Below are 6,000 nucleotides of genomic sequence, written 5' to 3'. Positions count from 1 at the left end.
ACCCTTTTATACTTGGAAAAATAACTATGATGGCAATTTGACAGTTTATGGCCGTTGAAAATAGTTGATGATGAGTTCTAGCCGTTAATCTGTCTTGTAGTGCTCTGGTTCAATTTACAGACAACAAGCTCTTAGTCGGCTGACTTGGTTGACTAAGTTGGTTCTGTTTCAGGTTGCAGATTCTGGCAGAGAGCACTTAGTCGACTGACTTGATCGACTAAGTTGGTTCTGTTTCTCAAACTCTTTAGCCCGCCATTCCTCCAATTTGAAACTTGGTCAACTAACATTCTTCCTTGTTTCACCAATAAGCTTCCTCCTTGTTAGACAGTTACATCTTGTTATTTTTATCCCTCTTTTTCTTTTGATATACACTTTGAAAGATTGATTTATTAATTTCATACATTAATTTTCTTGCACACTCAAGTAAAGGCATTAGACACAAACGAATGGGAATATTTTTCTATCATAAAAAACATATAGAGTCAACATTCTCTTTCTCTTATTTTTGATGATGACAAAACACTCCTAGATTAAAAGTGCAATGTTTATGTTCAATATGAATGTTTCAAATCTTTATGCATAATGAGTTGTTCCCCCTTAGTCAATGTATCTAGTTTTCTTTAAAGATTTGGAATAAACTATTTATCATATCCATAACAGCTAAACAAGATATACAATGCCCACAGTAGCTAAGCAAGATATACTGAATATCCATAATAACTAGCATATAATATTCAATAAAATCCTAACTAAGCTTCACACACATAAATTAAACATGGAAACCTATCACACTCAATTTAACTTACTTTTCCTTCTCTCCTTTTTTTACCATCATTAAAAAAGATATTCAAAACTCCCCCTTAATGAGTGCATCTAGATTTTCCTTTAATCTTTAAATCAAACTTTAATGAATAGGAATCATAAGCACTCATATACTTAAGTCATACAAGCTTATAGATGTAGTTCACTAACTTCAAGAGTCAAGCTTGTGTCTATGTAAGAACAAATGTATGGGAGTTAAATCATTTCAAGAATTTGTCAAAGATTACTCAAATAATATTCAAGAAATTTCATCATTTTGTCATAATCAAAACTATAATAATTTTAAAGTTAACATCAACAAGTCATTAATGTAAAGAGACAACATTGAGGAAGCTTGATTTTTCTTTCTTTGAAACATATAAAGTAGCTTCATCTGGACTTTTCTGGAAACCATGATCCAACATGTATGAGTCAATCTTACTGTTCCAAGCTCGTGGAGCTTGCTTTAACCGGTATAGATCCTTGTGGAGTCGGTACACCTTGCTTTTATCAGATTCAATCTCAAAACCAGGTGGTTGCTCAATGTAGATTTTTTCATCAAGCTTTCCATTCAAGAAAGTTGACTTTACATCAAGGTGGTAAAGCTTCAATTTATAAGCTGTAGCAAAAGTAATGAGTAATTGAATAGTATCCAACCTAGCAAAAGTAGAAAAACTCTTTTGATAGTTGATAACTATCATTTGTGGGTAACCCTTCACAACAAGTAGAGCCTTATATCTATCTAAGACCTTTCAGAGTTGAGATTCCTTTTGTACATCCATTTTGCACCAATTACATGACCATGCCTTGGTCTCTCAACTAACAACCGAGTGTTGTTCTTCTCTATTATCTTTAACTCTTCTCTCAAAGCTTCGATCCATTCTGAATGTTGAGCAGCTTCCTCAAAGAAAATATGTTCAACAAGAACTAATTGACACCTAGTATACACATCTTCAATGGTTTGAGTCCCTCTAACAAATTTATCATTTATGGTTTGGTCATCTTTCAAACCATTCCCATCTTTATAATCAACATTACTATTTTCAACCATATTAATTAGTACATAACTAGTGTCCATAGTTTTCTGGTCTTCCCAATTCCACTAACTGTCTTCATCAAAAATGACATTCCTGGTGATGGAGACCCTCCGAGAATCAACCAAATAAACCCTATAAGCTTTAGCTTACAAACTGTACGTATTGTGAATCCCAATATTTGCCTTAGGTTGGAGTTTGTCTCTTAGTTGTTTAAGAATGTGTTGATAGCGGAGGCAATCAAAAACTTGCAGATGATCCCTTGATGATCTAATATCACGCCATGCTTCATAGGGAGCTACTTTTTGAGTAACACGAGTAAATAGAATATTTAGAAGATAGGTTGCTATGTTAGCTGTTTCTGCCTAGAATCTCTTAGGAAGATTATTTGCATAGAGAAAACACATTGACATTTCCAGTATAGTTCGATTCTTTCTCTCACTAATTTTGTTCTATTGAGGGCAATAAAGAGCAGTGAAATGATGAAGAATACCTTCTCTGTCCAAGTATTGAGTGAACTCAAGCAATGAATATTCACTACCGTTACCATATCTCGACACCTTAATCTTATTCTCCATTTCAACTTTAACTCGAGCCTTAAACTTCAAAAAATAGCCAAACACCTTTGATTTCTGCTTCATGAAGTACATCAAGCAGAACTTGGTGAAGTCATCAATGAAGATAATGTAGTACCTACTTTTATTTAAGTAAGCTTCACTCAAAAGACCCGTTACATTTGTATTTATCAATCCTAGCTTGTCACTGGCTTTATTCAGACTAGCTAAAAGGTAGGGTCTTCTTGACAATTTTCCAAATTGGCATTATTGGTCCCAAATAAATGTGCTAGAGAGGGGTGAATACCACTTTTTGGCTCTTACTAAAATTGGCTCCAAATTGGGAGTAAGTTGAATATCAATAATGACTAGTTCGATGGAAGATGAAGAAATTATTTAAGAAAGAATGAAAATGAAAAATAAAACAAAGCAGACAATATTCTACAATTTATGGTGGTTCGGTTAAAGACCTACATCCACTACCTTGATTGTTCAACCAAGGATTTTCCAAACAATATCACTATAAACGGTGGAATTCCCAAGCTCTCACCAAGCTTTTATAATGGCTTTTCATAGGCTCAGCCACAACTTTTAACAATGGTTTTTCACGGGATCAACCAAAACCCAAAACTAACTTTTCTAGGTTGAGTTAGAACCTATACATTCAGTCAAGCTAACCCAAGCTCGAATAAACCCGTTAGAGTGACTTGCTCACTCTAAGTATTCAAGAAGAAAAGAAATAAGAGTGTACCTATGATCACTAACCTGATCTTAATGGTACAAAGTGAAGTGCCTGTCTCAAATACAAAGATTGGAGTGAAGTACAAAAAGTATGCAGTGAATTCTTACAATTTTTTAGCTCTTTTTTATCTTGGAAGCCTTGGATATCTTTCTTAGTCGTTGGGAAGGGTTTTTATACTTGAAAAACTAGCTTTGATGGATGTTTGACAGTTTCTGACCGTTGGGAAACAGTTTGGAGTGGTTCTAGCCGTTAATCTATCTTCTAGTGCTCAAATTCAAATCTTTACACAGAATGCTCTTAGTCAACTAACTATGAGTCTTAGTCGATTAAGTTATCTCTGTCTCTGAACCCAGTTTCTAGCAGTAAGCTCTTAGTTGACTAACAATGCTTCTTAGTCGATTAAGTTGTCTCTATTTTTGAACCTGCCATCTTCATTCTTGAGTTTTAGTTAACTAACTCCCTTCTTTATCCAACTAAGAGGCTTCTGTTTTGTGGCTCAATTTTAGCTCCTCATTTTTATGAGATTTGATGTTTGCCTTTTAGTGATCAATTTATTATTGGCATGCATTTTTCATTCTGCACACTCAAGTAGCATAGTTAGAATAAATGAGTGGGAATGTTTTATTATCATCAGAAACTAATGGAGCCAACAAGCATGTCTTGCAAACTAGAGGGAAGATCGTTTACTACATTTGAAGAACTGAGATGTTTTAAGAAGGCATACTTACAGTAGCCTAATCTTCTGTGCTAGAAAGTTAAAGGTGTCAAGATGGGCTGGGCTAAGCCCAAAATATTGTGGGTTGAGAAAATATAAGCTGGGTTGGGCCAGCCCATTTTTTACATGGGTTGTCAAACCTCAACCCACCCCACCTTTTGTCAGCCCATGGGCTAGGCTGGACTAACCCACTTCCTTTTTTTTGTAAAAAAGAATAAATTCATTTTCACAATTCCACCTAACAAACTCCCCATCAGTAAAATTGTTTCATGATTTAATCCATAAATTGAATAATAAAAACTTGTTACAAACAAATAAATTACACCAAACATAAATAAGCAAATAAATTACATCAAACATAAATTAAGTTTCAATCTTTAACACAAACTATAATCCCATCAACATAAGTACATAACCAAATAAATAGAAACGTCAAGACTCATTTATGTGCTCCTCAATCCTCATCCTCAAGCAAAACAATTGAATTTTATTTAGACAGCAATGATGTCTCAAGGTCTGGATCATTATCATATAAAATTCATTGCCATAAAAGAAAAAAAGATAGTGAGTTTCAATTTAAATTAAAATGATTAATTTGACAAGTAAAGATTAAAAACATTGAAATATATAAAATAAACAATACCATTGGTAGCAAAATTATTAATTTTATATACCTAAATATATAAAATTTTTAAATTAACTAAAATTATTAATTATTTTTTCTTTTAGCCCATAGGGTTGGCCCGCACCAACTTGGGATAGCCCACTTATAAGATGGATTGTCTTATTTAGGCCAGGTTCTAATATGGGCCTAAAGATGGACCGACCTAATGAGCCAGGTCCATTTTGATAGGTCTACATAAAGTTACTGGATTTAATCATGCTCAATAGCCTCAATGCATACATTATTATAATTCACAATAAAAAACTTCTGTTTCATTGGTACATTTATAAAAAAATTCACTTGAAAGAGCATAAATAGTGCATGATTTATCTTTAAATATTAAAATATAATTTTCATTTAACATTTGACAAACATTCAGTCAATTTTGGGTTATTTCAGGTACGAACAAAACTTCATTGACATACCTAATTCTAGTAGCTGTGTTGACCACTATTGAACCTTTTCTCACTGCTTGAAGATACAATTTGTTGCCTATTTCCATTCTTGAGTGGTAGTTGTCATCTAACTGAGCAAACAATGATTCATTTAAGATCATATGATTCGAAGCACCATTATCTATGAGCAATCGATTTGTATTAGAAGTACTTAAGCCACTGCACACCATAAACAAACATTCTTTAGCAACCTTAGCCTTTTCTACAGTCTGACCATGCTTCTTTTTGTTCTCAAATTGCTTATTCTTGCAGACTTTCTCAACATGAACTTGCTGATTACAGCCCTGCATGTTATGTTAGGTCTAAACCAGCAACTCAATTTTGCATGTCTTTTTTTTTTTGCAATGAAAGCAAGGTACGAACTTGTTCCTTTTATACTATTGTTTCCCTCCCAATGGAGTTCTTTTTTGTTTATCTTTCTTATTAGACGTTCCCTTCTTTGCAAATGACCCAACAGGGCTCTTCCCTTCATCTTAACTGTCAATGCATGCTCAACATTCTCATCTTTTCTGATCGTTCTCTTGTTCTTAGTTGCCTAAAGTGCTTGACAAGTGCTGTCAATTTTATTGTGGAGAGATCATTGGCTTATTCTAATGAGGATATCTTGGATTCAAACCTTTTAGGCAAGCTCACAAAAACTTTCTCAACCACACAGTCCTCTGGTAAGTTGCCTCATAGAATTGTAATTTGGTTTGCAATCCTCTCCACCTTGTTTATATAGTTTTTTACATTATCAATATCTTTCATTTTGAGAGCCTCAAACTCTCGTATTAGATTCATCACCTGCTAATGCATAGTACGATTAGAACCTTGGAATGCAACTTTAAGCTTTCCCAAGCTTCTTTTGCTTACTTGCATGCCATGATTCTTGAGAATATGGGTTCAGCGACGCTCCATGAATGAATGACAGTGCCTTATACCTTTTTGCAATGTCCTCGTTATGTTGTTTAATTTGTGCATAAATTGCATTATCCTTCAAGAGAGAGATTTCAATTCTAGACTCAATCACATCCCAAAAGTCATAGCCTTTTAGAT

This window comes from Theobroma cacao, chromosome 10, assembly GCF_053813885.1.
Source record: "Theobroma cacao isolate CCN51 chromosome 10, ASM5381388v1, whole genome shotgun sequence".
Taxonomy (NCBI): Eukaryota; Viridiplantae; Streptophyta; class Magnoliopsida; order Malvales; family Malvaceae; genus Theobroma; species Theobroma cacao.
The sequence above is the reverse complement of the archived record's forward strand: the minus strand, read 5'-3'. Positions refer to the sequence as shown.